The sequence below is a fragment of the Saccostrea cucullata genome, unplaced genomic scaffold, assembly GCF_032062105.1.
Source record: "Saccostrea cucullata isolate Sc308-1 unplaced genomic scaffold, CSIRO_AGI_Scuc_v1 ctg11462, whole genome shotgun sequence".
Classification (NCBI taxonomy): Eukaryota; Metazoa; Mollusca; class Bivalvia; order Ostreida; family Ostreidae; genus Saccostrea; species Saccostrea cuccullata.
This window is the reverse complement of record NW_026936897.1, coordinates 15,808-35,607: the sequence shown is the minus strand read 5'-3', so window position 1 is coordinate 35,607 and position 19,800 is coordinate 15,808. Positions and strand designations below refer to the sequence as shown.

Here is a 19,800-nt window from a genome sequence, read left to right as displayed (position 1 = left end):
TTCACCTACTTATTACTTAAAATAATTTTTAGCGTTTAGAGCTCATTTGATTTCATATCAACGGCATAAACTTTTATCAAAATCAAATCTATCATTTCTCAGAGATCGGTAAGGTAGATAAACATAAAATACGGGGAGGTAGCGAACGAGATTTTAGCTCAGAAGACCATTAAACATTAAAATAACAGCGGAGCAAACACGGACTTCCAGAAAATCCGTGTTGGGATCAGCTACCATGGATGAGTGAACAACCACTGCTGATCAAACTTCATATCAACGTGATGACTTTTACGGTCAGTTAATTTTTGGTTCAAACTTTATCGAATTGTAAACATCGAAATCCAGTTGTAATTACTGGCCAGAAAGAATATCTTCTTAGAGATTGGTTAGGATTGATTCAATATATGAGAATGGTTGTATATTTGCAGTTTATAGAAATATTTTGAAAACGAAAGACGTAATATTTTTATATATCTTAATTTGTTTTGTTTGTTACGGGATTTCTTCTGGGCTTTTTATATTAGATAAGTATAATATTTACAGACACAAACACGTGTTTTGTGTAAATTGATAATCTATTGATAAACATAGCCAAAATTAAATGGTTATCAATGTTTCTTTCCTAAAAAGTTAAAAAACGTGTTTAATCTTACATGTAATATATAAACAATATACAAAGTTTACCTAATGTGTATTAAGCGTTTTTTAGAGTATAACAAAACAGTTATACACTGGAATTCGGGCAAAATATGATTTGTTGGACCCGAAGGTGAAAATGTTCCCCGAGGCCGCTGGTCATGGGCAACTTTTTCACCTTCAGGTCCAACAAATCATATGTTGCCCTCATACCCAGTCAATAACTGTATAATATAACATGTTACCCCCGCATTTCTTTCGATAATGGCAAAATCGCTCAAATAGTGCGCAAAGTTTTACTCAAGCTAGTAAATAACTCGTACATCCTATAAAAACATTTTCTGTATATCATTTTACCATATTTATGTTCTCTTTCCAATGGCACAAGATTTATTCTGATATTTCCAGTATTAACAAATTTATGAATGTTTTTTCACATTTTACCTGTCTTTCAAGTCAGAAGCGTAGAAATGCATATACTATGTCATAAAAGGGTTTAAATACCGGAAAAAGAATTTCAAGAGGTATTTGTATTTAAATATCAGTGATTCCTTTCAGTTTCTAATTAAAACGCCTCCACTGTCCGGGAGATGCAACGACAAATCAGTGTTTGTCAGCCCCAATCCAGCTGCCGGAACAACCTTACAGACAAACATATTACAAACCTTCCAAGTGTCCTTTTATGCTTCAGATAGTAGAAGGTGAGTATAATTAAGAAATAAACAACAATGTTAAAAGGTTCTCTGGGAAATGAACATAGTTGATCACGTGATCAAATTCTGTGAAACCTAATGTTGGAATGTTTCAATCCATAACAGAATAACAAAGATGGACATTACTTCGCCTGCCGGTATGACCTATACTTCACTACAGTCTGACTCCTCCAGACCTGGGACATACTTTGTCAGCACTTCCTGGATACCTCAGCAGAACCAAGTAGGATCTCACATTGTTTGAGCTCTAGCCGAAGACACGTTTAGGTATTAAGCTTCAATTAGTAGTTTTCATCTGTCTCTAAAATATGATTAAATATTTACAACAAAAATGAATAATTTAAAAAAAAAAAAATGGGTATTTTCTCGGCATTCAAGTATAAGATTCAATTATTTTTGTTTAAATTATCTCTTTCTTTAAATTGGCTAAATATGTTTTATTCATAAATATAGACATTTAAATCAGATAAGAAAATCAATAAAAGTTTTTTTGAAATTTGGCAGGAAAACCAGCGAATCAAGATGCTTAAATATCAACGTAAATGGTAAGTATATTTAGAACAATCTTTTTGGTCAAACATTTCAAAAGAAATTCTAAAGTTCTTGATAATGTATTATATGTATGATTGCACGTGTATCAATCTTAGACGTGAGTCCGTGTGTGAGTTCTCCTTGTACAAATGGCGGCACGTGTGTACGACAGGGAATCACTCAGAATTACAGGTGTAACTGTTTACCTGGCTACACGGGACACAGGTGTCAAACAAGTTTGTATTTAAAAGAAAATACACAATTGTCAACTTATAATCTTAATTACGATTCTAAAATGACAAAAGAAACATAATCATCATCCGAGATGCTAAAATTGGGGAGAGTTTTGTCCTTGATCGAATGAATTAGATTTATAAACCATAGCATCATAAATATTTCTGTTATTAAAAGTAAAAAAAAAAAACTAAGGATACTATTTGGATAAAGTGATAATTTTTGAAAAGGGATATTTATGTTTATATGTTTATGTTTATATTTATATTTATGGGATATTTATGTGGAGTTTATTATCAGTTCAGAAAGTGTATTGAATAATTTAAAGAATGTGCTAATATTAACAACGTTTTGAATTGTATTTTGTACTCGGTATCTTGACTCCCCCTGATAGTTTCTAGAATATTTGTAGACATTTCTTTGATATTTCTTTTTACAAATTCGTTCCATACTCTCGTCATTATCAATTTAATTTAATTTTTTACAAATACGTCTGTTCTAACAGCTAGCAACTACATATTTCGAAATGTTCCTATTACAGTTAACTTTTATTCGGCCTTATTTAACTTTAAAAAATATAAATCGTGGCGAAACATTTATCTGTGAATTCTTTTAAGGTTGCTAAATAAATGGCTGCGGTTTGATTTAGAATTGTTCATTTGCAAATGAAGAAAAGAGGAAAAAATTGGATTTTTTTTACAGTTTATTTACTTTAAGACAATCATTCTTGTCACGTGCACTTTAATGTATATATTTAGATATAAATGAATGTGCGAGTGGACCCTGTCAGAATGGTGGGACTTGTCATGACCACGTTAATGGTTTCACCTGTACCTGTAGGGGTGGCTTTACTGGACTGATGTGTCAGACAGGTACATGTCTCCTTGAATCCTTACTATTTTATTTTAATGTATCTTGATATCTTAATATTTACATTTGCAAATGTTTTCCTTTATATAACACTACTGAAAGCAATGCGTATCTATAACTGTATAAATACAGGTACGGGATCAAGAGGTCATAAATGTGCATAATAGATAAACGTTCGACGTAATTTCTCTGTGACGCCATAAAGGGTCGATGCGCGTTCAGTGGATTACATACATGCTGTTGGGTTTGAAAAATAACGCATTTCACACGTTAAAAGTCACAATCAGGCAAATATAAAGTATGAATAAGTCACAAATGTAAATATAAGTAATAAGGCCTCATTTTAAAACATCTATCGGGGTATAAATACGGGTTGATACGAGATTAAATTCATCATAAAGCCCTTCGGGCTTTATGGAATTAAATTTCGTGACCAACCCGTATTTATATATCAATAAATGTTTAAAAATGATACCTTATTTCTTAAATAACGTAGTAGGTTCAAAATATTATTGCCATTATCTTAATTGAACACTGTACATTTCTAACATTATGTCATGTTTATTATCCATTCACTTTCCTTTCCTTAATGACATTGATTATTTTTTATTTACTATCAAGATATTGACGAATGCCAAAGTGATCCGTGTCAGCACAATGGTTCGTGTACCAATCTTATCAACAGGTTTAAATGTTCCTGTATACCAGGGTTTACCGACACAGTATGCCATACAGGTAGATACTTCTCTTTCAGTTAAAAAATAGAGAAATTTATATTGTCAGCTGACCAGGCTGTCTTTTTTAGCTCACCTGAGCCGAAGGCTCAAGTGAGCTTTTCTGATCACATTTTGTCCGTCGTCCGTCCGTCTGTCCGTCCGTGTTTACGAGAGTGCATTTATTGGGTATTTTTCATGCCAAGATTGTACTTATTGGGTACTTTTTGCTTATTGGGTATACCCAATAAGAAGTGTCGCTGAATATGCTTAAAACACCCTAATTGGGTATTTGCAGGTTAGTACCCAACAAAACTTGGACACGACGATTTGTCCAAAAAAGTGTCCAAAAAAGTTGCTTTCACGGACGCACCGTGTTTTGTTGTTTCAGTTTTACATTCGGAACTCTAAATTCTCGAGAGTTCCGAAAATCAACTTCCGCTGATCCTGATCATAACAACGTTTGTTTTCATGGAAAAAAATATGGCGACTAAGAAACACTTACTGTCAACAAGATTTTCTGATTGACAAGAGAAAAGGTAAGTTTATTCGATTAATATTTATCCATTGATTGCTGGGTTCTTGTTTAAGGAAAATAGAATTTAATGTAATTTTGAAAACAATTGTGCACAAAATTAAAATAGATATATCGGAACAATTAATCCTAAGTTGCACTTGTTTGTATTTTGAATTTTCTCTGTCTTTTTAACTCTCTTGAGGGCGAGAAGTATTTAGTAAATGATCGTATATTGTTAGATAATCTTTAATAAATCGAAAGTGTTTATTATTTAATTTTATATCATAACCTACTAAGTATGTTCTGACAATGTATATTGGAAAGGGAAATGAAAATTTTAACAATCGTGTGTTCATAAATCAGCTGTAAATTATCGGTTCATGTAGACAGTATTACAATCGCAAAGTGAGCTGAGATGATGATAAATGGGATAATTGACAACAACTAAATAATTGTGTGTAAGTTTATCTCATCTGATATGTAACTTAAGAAATTCATTGTATTACTGAAAAACTTTCAGTCAAAACAGTGCTTCTTTCTGTCTTTGATGTTAAATCTAGACCCTAAAAAGGGCATGGTAATCAAGGAGTCAAAAGGGCACTGTGTGTCGCGACAGGATCTCACGAGGGCACTTTGAAAACAAATGTTAATGTCATTGAAATTATATTTAAATTTTTTTTTAATTTTTACATACTTTAACATGTTTAATTACTTTTAATATCCTTTCATAATGAAATCTTTATTTAAAACAAGTAATTTAAAGATAAATTCATATATCTGTATTCCATTCTTTTTTTTATTTTATTAAACAATGTTTTAATTATTGATTCAGAAACAAAAAGAATATAAAAAGGGCATTTACATCCAATTTATTCAATAAAAAAGTAGTAAGGTTACACTTGAGAAAGTAATGGTATTAATCTAGCTGAAACAGGTGCAAAAATTATTAAAGTTTGGAGGTATGATTTTTTTTTTACCTGCTTGGACTGTTATTTGTTTACAAGTACAGGCAATTCAAACATTAAAGGAAAATACTTTTTTCAGGGAAGGGGGGATGGGCATTTTGAGAAATACATGTAGAGACCATTCTCTTTACTTGGAAAATATTCTACCAACAGGATCATGTGAAAACTGGTCTTACTGCCATGCATAATTTGTTTTAAAAAAACTCTCGCTTTAATTAGAAACTTTGACCCTCAGCTTGTCAAATCTATCAGTTCAATCAAAGAAACTAACTTAGTTTGTTGTTTTTAAGCATTTTTATCACATTAAATTCAGTTTTTTGGTACACTGTAAGTATTTTATTCAGATAAAATATCCGTTTTTTCTTCAAGTTGTACTATGTGTTTTATTCTACTTTCGGTTTATAAAAAAACGATCCTGATTTTTATTAGTTAATTATTTACAAGTTTATTTATCTTTGGTCTAGGGCTAATTCTTGCATAATCAATGCAATCAAATGACAGTTTTTCAAGTTAAATCCTCTACCCTGACAGCCTGAGGCATGTTAATTAGCCAGGTGGCTGTGTGCGTGCGTTCAAGCGTGAAGTGATTTCCTGTCGTTGTTTAAATAAAGGGATTATCAGCATGCACTGAATAAACAGAACAGCAAAGGAATATTGCCTAAACTGGGCATATTTATTAATTTTGGGTTAGGAAATAAGGGCATGGCGCCGCGCCATGCTAGTTTGCTTTAGATTTAACAGATGATGAGTGTCTGCTTTATTTTGATTTTTTTTTTAAAATTATTGTTTTTGTCATTTGTTTCAATTAATTTAAAACAATACTGAAATTGAGATAGGGTTACTATAACTATTTCACATGATGGGTGTGTAATTAGCATCGCGCTACACCCGGGGCTTCCATTTTTGAGGATGGGGCTAGTGGTTTTCTGCGCTTAATTCCCTAATATGGAAATATTCCAGACAGCATGCTCATATTATCCATAAATCTCCACAACTGCATCCATTTTGCAGTACTACAAGACTGATTTACTTAAAAACGATCTTTTATTTCCTAATTTGAATTCCCCCCTTTCCTTTGTTTAATATAGCAATATTTGCTTGTACATAATTTATATGCCTCACAGATATCTAATTATTAACGAGGCTGGGGGTGGCAACCATTTTCAGACTATTTCTATCTCTTTTAAAAGAAGAGCTCCATATAAAGATATAGAAAAAATGATCAAAATTTAAAACTAAAATTTATGAATTTTCTCTTTGTCAAATGAATGTTGACAGCTTAAGATACCATATCTAAAAAAATAAGTTAAATCTGGTGGTTACTTTGTGGTTAAATTGTTGACCCTCCAGCCTCCTTAAATTATATACATTCACTCAATCAGCTCAATGATAAGTGTCATGCAATTATATAGCGTTTTTTTAAAGCCATATATGGCGTAACTGATCAAAAAATATATTTTTGAAAAATACAAAATTAAATAAAGAAATATAGTTGACACATTTAAATTAAAGCTTTTCATACAATTCGGAGCACGGAGAACACCTCGTTTTATCTAATAATACGATTTTATCTTCTCTGTAATGTGTTATTTAAATCTTGTGTATTTTCTTTCAAGTCGGAGACAATTCCGAGAATCCAAATTAAATTTTGATATCTTTATAACGCAATTGACTTAGATTTTGTAATTTACGGAAAATTTCTATCTTTATCATGTTTATATAAAGTACTGATACAAATAATAAGTTCTTATAATTTTAGTCTAATAATTTTCATTGTACATACGCCATATATGGCTTTAAATGATTCAAGATGAAAACAAAATGATTTTCGCTTCGTTTTAATTAGACGAACTAGTGAATGACCAGAAAAGGAATATTTAAATTTTTTTTTTCATTTTTTTAAATCATTAATTTATATTTGATTAAATTTTACTAGCAAAAATTAAATTAAACTTTAATTTTAAAAAGAATCATCTGTAGTTAATACCCTGACTTTTTTCACGATGAACTTTTTTTCAATGTTACTTTTTAATTTTTGCCTCTATATTTGGGCTTGTCACTTTTTATTCGGGGATAGTAACTTTATTGCCACAAAGCTGTGGATTAGTACTTGATTTTCTTTATTGCACAGCGATGACTATGATTTAATAGCACAAAAAGCTAATGGGTTTACGTATGTGAATTGTATATTGTGATTTTAGGATAACTGGAGATAATGATTCCTTTTTTCCATTGATATTACATAAATATTTCCTAAGTATTATGTTACAATAAATTGGTTTAGATTTTTTTTTATAAAAGTAATCAATAATTACAATGGAAATTAAAAACATAATCATGTTCATTGAGGATTTTCAATATGTAACAGGTCAAACAGGAACTTCAGTTGTGAACAGTGCACAGAACACACTCATCAGAAGATGACCCTCAGAAATAGGACAATTGTAAGTAATCAGAAAAATGAACAGGAATACTTCATGCCAACCATAAGATTTTTAGAGACATTTTCGCTTCTTAAATTAGAAGAGATAGAGGGAAAAAACTTGTACATACTACATAACTACGAGGCAACCAACCTTTAACTGCAGGAAAGCTTTTGGTATGTGCAATACAGCTACATAAAACCTCTTTAGTATTCATGTTAAGTTTGAGAAAGTACCTTAGTATTTTTTCTAGTGTTTGCCAACATTTTCATGCACACTGTTTGCTTGTTTGTACTCTCATTTTATTTTAAATTCTTCAGATGCCCTTTACCTTTGCCAGTTTAGAATTATTAGTTTTAAGGGCATCTGAGGGTTGGTTCCAGAACTTAATTAATTGTAAAGTAAATACTTGAGTACTATACGGTCATACATGTAGGTTATGTTAATACATGTATAACATTTTGTTCTGATAGAGGTGGCATACAGGAAAAGAAACAATACTAGATATCACTTCAAAGGAATAAAACAGCTTCATCTTGTAGGTGTATTTTATTTAAGGATCACTACTTCATGTCTGATGTGCTGAAAGTTATTCATAATCTGTTTGACTGTAATTTTTCATATTTTCAACTTCTATCCAGCTTAGTCAATTTTAATTAAATTTTGTGCAAAGCATACCACAGGAAGGGGGGATTGAGTGTCAAGTGTGTCTGACTGTCCCTGTCAATATAATTTCAAAGCAGTTAGTAAGGTTTGGGTCAATTTTAAATCCTCTTTAGCAGAACCATTGGGCTAAAAACAATACTAATGTGAAAGCTTTATCATTAAGTGTAGAGATGTTTTTGAAGATTTTGTACCCCTAATGTACTGATAATGTTACATTAGAAGTCTAAAATTTGCAAGGAATAGATGTAAAATCTTTTTAAAATCTCCTTCTTAACAATCAGACACTAACATACTGTCTAATTAATATGCAACATCGTTTTGTGTGTTGAATGATGATTTCATTTTGATAAAATTATGGCGGATGGGGGGTAGAATGAAGTTGCAGTTAGACATAGTAGAAAAAAAATATTTGATAGAATTTAGTTTTTCGTCCATTTTATTTATCAATACATATTTCTGAATAAGAAATATACTTTTACTTCTTGGTTGAGTTTGATCAATATAAAGGGTGATCTTGCTGTAGTCAAGAAAAATATGTTTTATACGGCAAAGAAATGCCTTTATCTAATTGCAGAATGAATAAAATGGACAGAGGCAGAACTGAAGGAGATGCATGAAATGAGGAATATTTCAAAGATTGCCTGAGCATAACCACTGCTACTGGATAAACATATGGCAATATAAAAGAGCAGGATCAATGGAGGTATCATACAGTATAGGCCATGAGAGACCCTGAGGAAGAAAGTATTGAACAGAAACAAAAATAAAACCATTTTGACATTTATTGAAATATAAGATCAAAGTCTTACATGTAAAATTTGGGCATGTAATGACTTTTCTCTAGCTCTAAGACTTATGACAGTGATGATTTGATTTAATATCATTATCCCGATTTGTCGAAAAGATTTGGACATAGTGCATCAATAATTTTAAAGTTTTGATACATCGAATTCATTCATTGTACTTGTAACTGAGTTTTCTGTTGCGACACTGTTTTATCGGCTTCAAAACTAAGTTTGTGATTTCCAAACCAGATTAATGAGATCATGTAATATCTTTTAACATCGGTGACTATTTAATCCATTCTTTTACATCTCAGAAGTATTTTTATTATTACAGGGAAAATATGCATCGCACATGTATCTGTAATAAACAGGATTATAGCAATTTTCCATGTAATACAACACAATCTTAGCAACTGAAGGCAAAATATTTTATCAAGGGTGTGATCTATTTATCAGTATGGTTTTCAGCATCTTGCTCTACCTGTAATGACTTGCTCCAAGTTCCAATATTTAAATTTAAATTTTGCAAACATGGTTATAAAATTCTTTAAAAGCCAAATAGTTTAGGCACAAAATGCTTATATATTTCCTATCATTTGTAAAGTGTACACTGAATGAGATGTGGAATGTTAGAATTAAAGTATTAAATATGTTTTGGACTTATGTATGCTTATGCAGATAAATTTGAATTCAACCAGGGAAGGTAAATGTCATACTTATTGGATTTGCAATCTAATGCAAGAGTATAAATATCCAAGACAAATTTGACAATTTTAATGAAGGGTATAAGTAACCCAAGAAGAATTGGACAGGTAAACATCACCTGTTGGGTTTTATTCTAATGTTGGGATGTAATATTCAAGAAGAGTTGAACCAATATCCAATACCTATTGGGTTTTCTTTCCTATGAAAAAAAAATTGAGTAACCCAAGAAGAATGTCCAATAACTTTTAGTTTATATACTATTGAAGGGATGAAGATATCCAAGAGGAATTGGACATATGTCCATTACATGTTGGGTAGTATTGTGATGAGGGGATTCTCAAGAAACCCAAGAATTAGATAAGTGTCCATTGCCTGTTGGGTGGGATGTAGATATCCAAGAGGAGTTGGACGGATGTCCATTACCTGTTGGATGGTATTCTGATGAAACAATTCAAGAAACCCAAGAAGTATTGGACAAGTGTCAATTACCTGTTGGGTGAGATGTAGATATCCAAGAGGAGTTGGACAGGTGTCCATTACCTGTTGGGTGGTATTCTGATGAATCAATTCAAGAAACCCAAGAAGAATTGGACAAGTGTCCATTACCTGTTGGGTGGGATGTAGATATCCAAGAGGATTTGGACAGGTGTCCATTACCTGTTGGGTTGTCTTTTGATGATGCAATTCAAGAAACCCAAGAATTAGACAAGTGATCATTGCCTGTTGGGTGGGATGTAGATATCCAAGAGGAGTTGGACAGATGTCCATTACCTGTTGGGTGGTATTCTGATGAAACAATTCAAGAAACCCAAGCATTAGACAAGTGTCCATTGCCTGTTGGGTGGGATGTAGATATCCAAGAGGAGTTGGACAGATGTCCATTACCTGTTGGGTGATATTCTGATGAAACAATTCAAGAAACCCAAGAAGAATTGGACAAGTGTCCATTACCTGTTGGGTGGGATGTAGATATCCAAGAGGAGTTGGACAGGTGTCCATTACCTGTTGGGTTGTATTTTGATGAGGAGATTCAAGAAACCCAAATAGAATTGGACAATGTACACATGTTCAATTGTTCTTGGATAATTTAATCTCTTCATCAAAATACAACCCAACAGGTATTGGACACCTGTCCAATGCCTGTTGGATACCTTCATTCTGTCCAACATGTAATGGGCATTTGCTTATTATTAATTGGTCATGACTCAAAAAGGTTTCCCCTTAAATACTTAATTTTGTTATTCAAGAAAGGTTGAACAGAGTCTGAGATGTGTTGAGTTGTGTTTTCACAATTCAGTTTTTTTGCACTTATGTATTCATATATTTTAATATTAGATATTTTGAAATATAAAGGTGTATATCCTTATCGCTAAGAACAAATTAGTTAGGTGTTACAATAAAAGAGCTATATCACAGAAATTGACAAAAATATGGGTTCAAAACCAAAGGTTTTCAGTCTTGTCTGAATTTACCAGGAAATATTAAATACATGTATATAATAAATTTGAAATGAATAAAAAGCAATAAGAAAAAACCCAATAAAATACGGACACGAGGAGTAATATCCAATAAGATTTGAACAGTAACTACCCAAATAATGCTCTCTCGTGTGTACACTTTTTTTGTATCCAATAAGCAGTATCCAATAGGACTTGGACTTGATGTACCCAATATATAACCAAATGTGTGTCCGTCCGTCTGTCCGTCTGTCTGTCCGTCTGTAAACTTTTCACATTTTCGACTTCTTCTCAAGAACCACTGGGCCAATTTTGACCAAACTTGGTACAAAGTATCCTTGGGTGAAGGGAAATTTAATTTGTTAAAATGAAGGGACATATCCCCTCGCAAGGGGAGATAATCAAGAAAAGACAAAAATAGGATTGGGTCATTAAAAAATCTTCTTCTCAAGAACCACTGGGCCAGAAAAGCTGAAACTTATGTGGTTGCATCCTGGGGTAGTGTAGATTCTAAATTGTTCAAATAATGACCCCCGGGGGAAGGGCGGGGCCAAAATGGGGAATCAAAGTTTTACATAGAAATATATAGGAAAAATGTTTGAAAATCTTCTTCTCAAGAACTACTGGGCCAGAAAAGCTGAATCTTATGTGGAAGCATCCTGGTATAGTGTAGATTCTAAATTGTTCAAATAATGACCCCCGGGGGAAGGTTGGGGCCACAATGGGGAATCAAAGTTTTATATAGAAATATATAGGAAAAATCTTTGAAAATCTTCTTCTCAAGAACCACTGGGCCAGAAAAGCTGAAACTTATGTGGAAGCATTCTGGTGTAGTGTAGATTTTAAATTGTTCAAATCATGACCCCCGGGAGAAGGGTGGGGCTACAATGGGGAATCAAAGTTTTACATAGAAATATATAGGAAAAATCTTTGAAAATCTACTTCTCAAGAACCACTGGGCCAGAAAAGCTGAAACTTATGTGGAAGCATCCTGGTATAATGTAGATTCTAAATTGTTCAAATAATGACCCCCGGGGGAAAGGTGGGGCCACGATAGGGAATCAAAGTTTTATATAGAAATATATAGGAAATATCTTTGAAAATCTTCTTCTCAAGAACCACTGGGCCAGAAAAGCTGAAGCTTATGTGGAAGCATCCTGGTGTAGTGTAGATTCTAAATTGTTCAAATCATGACCCCCAGGGGAAGGGCGGGGCCACAATGGGGTATCAAAGTTTTACATAGAAATATATAGGAAAAATCTTTGAAAATCTTCTTCTCAAGAACCACTGGGCCAGAAAAGCTGAAACTTATGTGGTTGCATCCTGGTATAATGTAGATTCTAAATTGTTCAAATAATGACCTCCGGGGGAAGGGTGGGGCCACAATGGGGAATTAAAGTTTTATATAGAAATATATAGGAAAAATCTTTGAAAATCTTCTTCTCAAGAACCACTGGGCCAGAAAAAGTGAAGTTTATGTGGAAGCATTCTGGGGTAGTGTAGATTCTAAATTATAGGAATCATGACCCCCGGGGAAGGGCGGGGCCATTATAGGGAATCAAAGTTTTACATAGAAATATATAGGAAAAATCTTTGAAAATCTTGTCAGGAACCACTGGGCCAAAAAAGCTGAAACATATGTGCCCATGGAAGGATCATGGGGTAGTGTAGATTTCAAAATGTCTAAATTAGGGTGGGGATGTATTATGTATAACAAGGGGGAAATCTGGTAAAGAACAGAATGGTCAAAGCTTCTCAGGTGAGCGATGTGGCCCATGGGCCTCTTGTTTAAACAGATATTGATGAATGTGCCAGCTCTCCTTGTCAGAACAATAGATCCTGTATTGATGAGATTAATCGGTTCCGGTGCTCATGTGTTCCGGGTTTTACCGGCTCCATCTGTGAAATAGGTAATCTTTTTACTTTTTTTCAAACACTGTTTGTTTGTCTTATGTTTGTTTTATGTCTTTTGTGGGGAATCACATCATTTTTTAAGATTTAAAATGTTTTGTTCTGTTTCCGGATATCAATGAGTGTGCCAGTAACCCCTGTTTGAATTCGGGTACCTGTAACGATCTAATTAACCACTTCACTTGTTCTTGTCGAGCGGGGTATACAGGGACAATATGTGACATAGGTATGAATGTTGAAAACGCAACCTCACATACTAAATCAGAACAAAAAAAATTAAATTGAAAAAAAAAATCCGCAGAACAATTTATTCAAAACAGATATTTAAGGGTTTTTCAAACCAAACATTATGAGTTTTTTAATAAACCTGCGTCTTTATTTTTCCATCGTACAGATATAAATGAGTGTGTACCAGATCCCTGTTTAGTCATTTTTGACTGTGAAGATCGTGTGAACGAATACTACTGCAGGATAAACAAGTGGAAGGTTGCCATCATTATTTGTAGTATTCTCTTTGTAAATCTGACGGTTATTTCTATTGTCATTTATCTATCCAAAAGACGAAAGTACAGAGATGTTGACCATTCTTGGTAAGACATTTTGTCTTGTTTCGTATTGTTTCGTATATAAATTAATTGAAATCAAGCAAAATGATTACATATACTTACGCGAAAACTTTTATTGTCAACTGTATCATTCAGGTTGTCCAGTTTCATTGACGTTCGTAAACCCGATATCCAGCCTAAAGTTTTGTAAGTATAAAATACTTGAATATTTAGAGTATTACTGAGGCATTGTATTCATTAATAGTGTTGAATTTTTTCACTACTTTATTTCAGATTCAGAAGTGAAATTCCATTTAAAAGATTCTAAATAAGAAAGTAACCCCATAATTAGAAGAGGAAGAGAGTCGACACAAAGTGAAAAGGACTCCTATTATTGGCTTACTTTGTTATATATGTTTTTACTGCTATTTACAAAATGTTATTATTCTGTTAAACATATAGTTGTTGATTACAGAAAGTATACTGACAAATATTTTTTTTTTCATTCAGTGATATCAGTATATTACATGTATCAAAAGTATTCAAATTATTAAACGCAATTTGAAGAAAACTTGAGTAATCAAGCCAAAAATGCCATTGAAATACTACAAAAATTAATCAAGCAGTGAAAATAGACGGAAAACATCAGACGTGGAATCAGATTCCTTGGAGAATTAATCATCCTCTGAAAAAACTTTCACATCCGTCATGTGCTCATTGTCGTTATCAAGCAAACAGAAAAAAAGGTATATTGCTAGGTATATAAGAGGAGATGATGATGATCAGATGATGCCAAACGTCAACACTCTAATCCTTAAGTTGATGTTAGGTGACCATAAGGATCTTTTGTTTTAAAATAAATATGCATAGAAAATATGCGTCAGCCTCAGTTATCTTTCATTTTACCCCCAGAGATATGGCTTAAATATTGCTGACTAGATTTACATTATAAAAATCAATTAATCATTCTAAGTTTAGATGGATAAATTTAAGCAATTTAACCTTGCAGTTTGACCTGTCTTTCAAAATTTATCCTTGTCCATACATTTTGAACAGTTGGTGCAAGGGACTTCATATTTCACAAAAAATCAAGTCGGTGATAATTTTAATTGAGATATGATAGGGCGTTCATAATTGACACAATAAAATAAAAATGAAATCCCTAGCCAAAAAGACCCCGAAAGCGGGGAATCACAATTCTAATTTGTTTGTTTTTAAATGTTTGGGATTAAGATTGTTTAAAACTCTCATGAAGTTTGAAATAATCACACGATTTATACTACTTCCTGAATATTTTGTTGATAATGAACAATACTTCTGACATCTTACCTTCACTGCTATCAATATTTATATGTGAAGTGAAGTTCAGGGTTTACCTTGGTAGAACAATTGTTGGAATGCGCATTATATCTATGTTGATATTTCTATGTAGTTTAAAAAGCCATTTAAAGTGAAACTCAAATATTTTAAACCCAATCAATAGCTTTATCTGATTTATTGAAATCGGAGGATTAATTATACTTTTAACCTAAGGGTTGTTCGGAAGGTTCCTGAATTTCTGTGATATCCAAAGTTGGTAGAAATATTTTGACATAAGTTCAAATGATTTTATAATAAACAGTATTCAAGATGAAAAGTCCTATAAAATGGCGTTAATAATTATCTAATAAAAAAAAAAGCTTTTCTATGAAAAACAAGAGTACTTTAACTGTTCTATCATCAACTACTTTTACTTATGCAATAATATATCTTCATCACCTGAATACTCAGTTCCTATTATCTAGAACCCCATACATGTATTTGTTTTGCCGACATTGTTTTTTTTTATTTCTAGTACATTATACCACATTCGTTAACATCATCCATATTAATTTGTAGGTGTACATCTATTTTCATTGTCGGCAAATTAAGAGGGAGAAGCTGGTATATATGTTTTATTAAAAATTTGATAGATATGTAGATTGTATCTGTCCATGCATTTGCAAAATTGTGCGATATTTTCATGAATATATCATCCTTCTCTAAACTATCTGCAATTTTAAGAGTTTCTCCATTTACAAAAATAATGACTATTTATTCTATCCATTTTGATTATTATAAATAATTTTCATATGTTATTTTGAAACAATTGTATTATGTTTTGAGGCGAGACCATCCAAATTAATTAGTTTTTTACGACAAATATGGTTATGCATGAAAATGATATTTATTTTTAAATAACGTGCGATGTTTTGAATATAATGACCAGTGACCAATCTCGTTTATCTCAAATTAATTTAACGAGAAAATATAAACATTAATTTAATTTATGATTATTTTACATAATTTTGTCACAAAAAAGCCCTCACAATAATCAAATGAAGAGATAATTTTTTGATAATATTTATTTCATCACTCATGCAGTTTTCTCAGTTACATCATACAAGTGTGTTACAAAAATGATATGAAATCCAATCTTTTTATCTACAAAGATGTCTTATATCTTACAATTTGGATTTAAGGCATGTTCACCCTCCTGTGATGTCATAAGTTTTTGCAAAAACTGTTGTTCATCTAAATTAAAACCTCTTTCTTTAAAAATTGGTTGTATCTTTTCAATATGTGCAATACAAATAATTGTTAAATACGCGAATAATGAAAATGTATATTTTCATTATTTAATCAATTATTCAATCTTCAAAAAAATTGCCAATGGCAATAACTCCTCGAGTATTCAAAAATTTTCATTGTTGTGCATATTATCTAAAAGTTTTTCTCTCATATAAGTATTTTTAGTTCTAGTATTTTATGAAGTACCAATTATTTTGAAACTTTTAGCATCAATATTACGTATTTTAACATTGATATTACGTATTTTAATCAGTTTTTACCTGACATTCATACTGTTCACTACAAAAGAATGAATATTAAAGATTAGATAACTTCTATTAAATATTGTCGAATATCTGTAAAAATGTGATAACGTATATATTTTTTGCGTTATTTCCGTTAATTTTTATTAATATATACAGTGAAAATAAATCAGTTTTTTTTTTCTATTTTGAACCTATAAAACTTTGAGAATAGAAATACCTTAAATGTTTCATGAGTTGGTGATTTAACATTGTGAAAAAATACAAATGGCATTCTTATCAAATTTAGCGGTCATTTGTCTTTTATGTTTTTTCAATGATCAAACATAAATTCGTTAAAAGGGCATGCACAGTCATCTCTTAATAAGCGAATTCTTAATTAAAATTAAATATACAAAATAGTGATGTGGTGACATACATTCATCAGTTTTCATCTGTTACTCTATGAAACAATATTTAACTTAAACAAACCGGTGTCTTGATAATATAATATACATAATCATAAAAATCACAAGTAAATTATTAGAATGTGGCTTTAGCAAAAATCATAATTATGAATGAACAATTAAAAGGCATTTTTTGATTTGTAAAGAAAATATGAATAAAAGAATGAGGTATTTTACATTGTAAAATGTTATTATAAGATATATGTAGTATACAACACCAATGGATTCTATTCTAATTCATTTCGTACAAAGTACAGGAGAAAAAAAAGAATATATTGCCAATAACAAATGACCATTGTAAAAAAATAAATAAGTTGCGGGCTGTTATCGTCATATCTTGTGAAAAAAATCACAGAACCCTATATATTGGTCACTTAAGTTTTAACAATTTTGAATGTGATAGTGCTATCTAAAGACAGTAAACAAGCACGTAACAATCTCTTATCTGTCTCTTATTAAATGCAGCTTAAATGTTGTTCCATAAATAGTAGAGGGCTGCTATTAGGCCGAATATATACCGATTCTCTTTTTTTTATTTAATAAATAGAGGGAGTATTTGATATCCTATATTTTTTCTATAAAATAGTAAAATTTCTTCTCTGCCTGTATGATGACGCTGAACACAAAGCATGTTGTTTCGTTTTTAAGTGTATTTGAAATAGCTGATTTAATTGTATGCCATTAATTGTCTTTTTTCTTACATGTAGATTACCTTAATACAAAGGATCATTCTCTATAAGGCCGTTTTGCGGCCTACAATGACTTCAAATTTTCTGATTGCATTTTTCCCTTAAAAATTGCACGAATCACTAGGCTTATGTTCCAATTTAATGATAAATATTGGTTGGTTAATGATACAATAGTATTTTTAATGATATAGGGTCCCAAAGTAAGGTACAATCGGTCCGTATTAGCATTAGAGTAATGGGAAAACTCAAGAGGGTGGCTGTGTTAGACAACTCCTACACATGTCATAACAACCTTTAACCAACACCAAAATTTGCATGTATATTTCTTATAAACATAAAAAGTGTCTACCAATTTATGAATTTGGTTAAAGGTGGTTATGACATCTAAATAAAAACTTTTCACTTCATTTTTACGAAATTTTTGCAGAAAAAGCTAACTACTCACAATGAAGGATATCAGCTTATGTAGATTATTTCTTTTTATGAACTTTTAGTTAGAGTACAATTTTCTATTGATTTATTAAGATTAATATCAGTTATGCATATTTACTTTACAAAATGTGAACTTTTTAGTTAAAAATCTAAAAATCAAAGGACTGAGAAGACTGGATGTCTTGAAATTACAAGTGGAGACGTTTCTTTGAAATGTCTGATAAAAATTAAGAAATAAAAACCTTTTATAGGCTATAGTGAATTCATATGAGTTATCTTTTATATTTGTAATGATAGTTTAGTATATCTATATATGCTACTTCTTTGAATTCCATTATGAGTACTGCATATATTCTTTGTATTTCCTTATGAATACTGTATGTTCTAGAAATGATGAAAGCAATCTTGGTTGAAACGGTAACATGCATTTATTATTTGTAGACTTTTTTCCTATGGGTACACACATAATTTTTATATGGACACTTCCGTACGAGTATCATGTGATCCATATTTTGTAAACTGGGTCTTAATATTGACACAGTCTTTTCATCACACTTAGAACTTTGATAGCATCGATGTAAGTATATGTTACGATAACAGTAGTCCTGTCTCAGAAAATAAACTGGTAAAGAGGAGAGAGATTCCTAAATGTAATATGTGATTGATAATTGAATGTTGCTTTACCCCATTTAAGGATTTTTCAACCAGATAAAGAGATCATCCACTTAAAGTCAAGTGTTTATGCATAGTTCCATTACTAACCAACGCCCACCGCAGGACGGGACCTTTTCTTTTTTAAAAAAGATAATATCCTAAAGACTCATGACATTTACTTTAAATGCTAAAGAATTAAGTAGGGAACTGTCACTATCCGTGTTAAACAAGTTTTTGATACTGCACTGAGAAAGAGACTGAATTTAACCTACAGGTTTCAAGAGTGGGAAAGGAGCATAAACCCTAAGGGTCCTTTTTGTATCTTGGATGTTGTAGAACTCTTAAGTCCGTATACTAATATATACCAAAAATTTAGAATCTGAATTTGAAGGAACTGTTAAAATTCTACTCCATTTTATGTTGTGCCGTTAGACACGGAGGGGGGTCAACTTTTATACATGTAAATACATAAAGTTTAGATGGCATTTTTAATTGTATGTATCGTGCAACACGAGTAATAAAATAAAAGCAAAGCTATTTTTACGACGCTATTTCATTTTACTTAGAGATGGATATTTTAATGCAACCGCTCTGAGTTATATGTATTGACTATTTACATGTATATGGATAGTCAACATGTACTTGCATTGATATTCTTATGCTTTTAATTCTCTATTTTTTGCAATTGTTGAATTTCTTTTCTTAATTACTACTTCAGTTTTATTTAATCACAATCAAAATCCATTCAGTATATTCAACATTTGATACATAACTTTTCGAGTTCAATAGAAACTTATGAGTTTAGAACATTTCTAACACGATTGTTTATGCGTAAAATAAGTACCACATCTATAGAAATGATATACAATTACAAAATAATTATGTATGATTTAATACTTTTCAATAAATTGCCAATCAAACTTTTTTCAGCACCATACAGTGTGAATTTCGTAAAGATTTGCGTTCAAAATATGCAAAATGTGGATGCATCGGAATTATTGTCATAAAAAATATCTTGAACATTAAATTCAAAAAATCTTCGAATTTATTACTTAA

At 31.5% G+C, this 19,800-nt stretch overlaps 1 pseudogene; it reads left to right on the top strand.

Moving 5' to 3' along the window:
• The first annotated feature begins 281 nt into the window (after window positions 1–281).
• On the top strand, window positions 282–14,135 carry LOC134246826 (fibropellin-3-like; annotated as a pseudogene).
• Window positions 14,136–19,800: the final 5,665 nt, after the last annotated feature.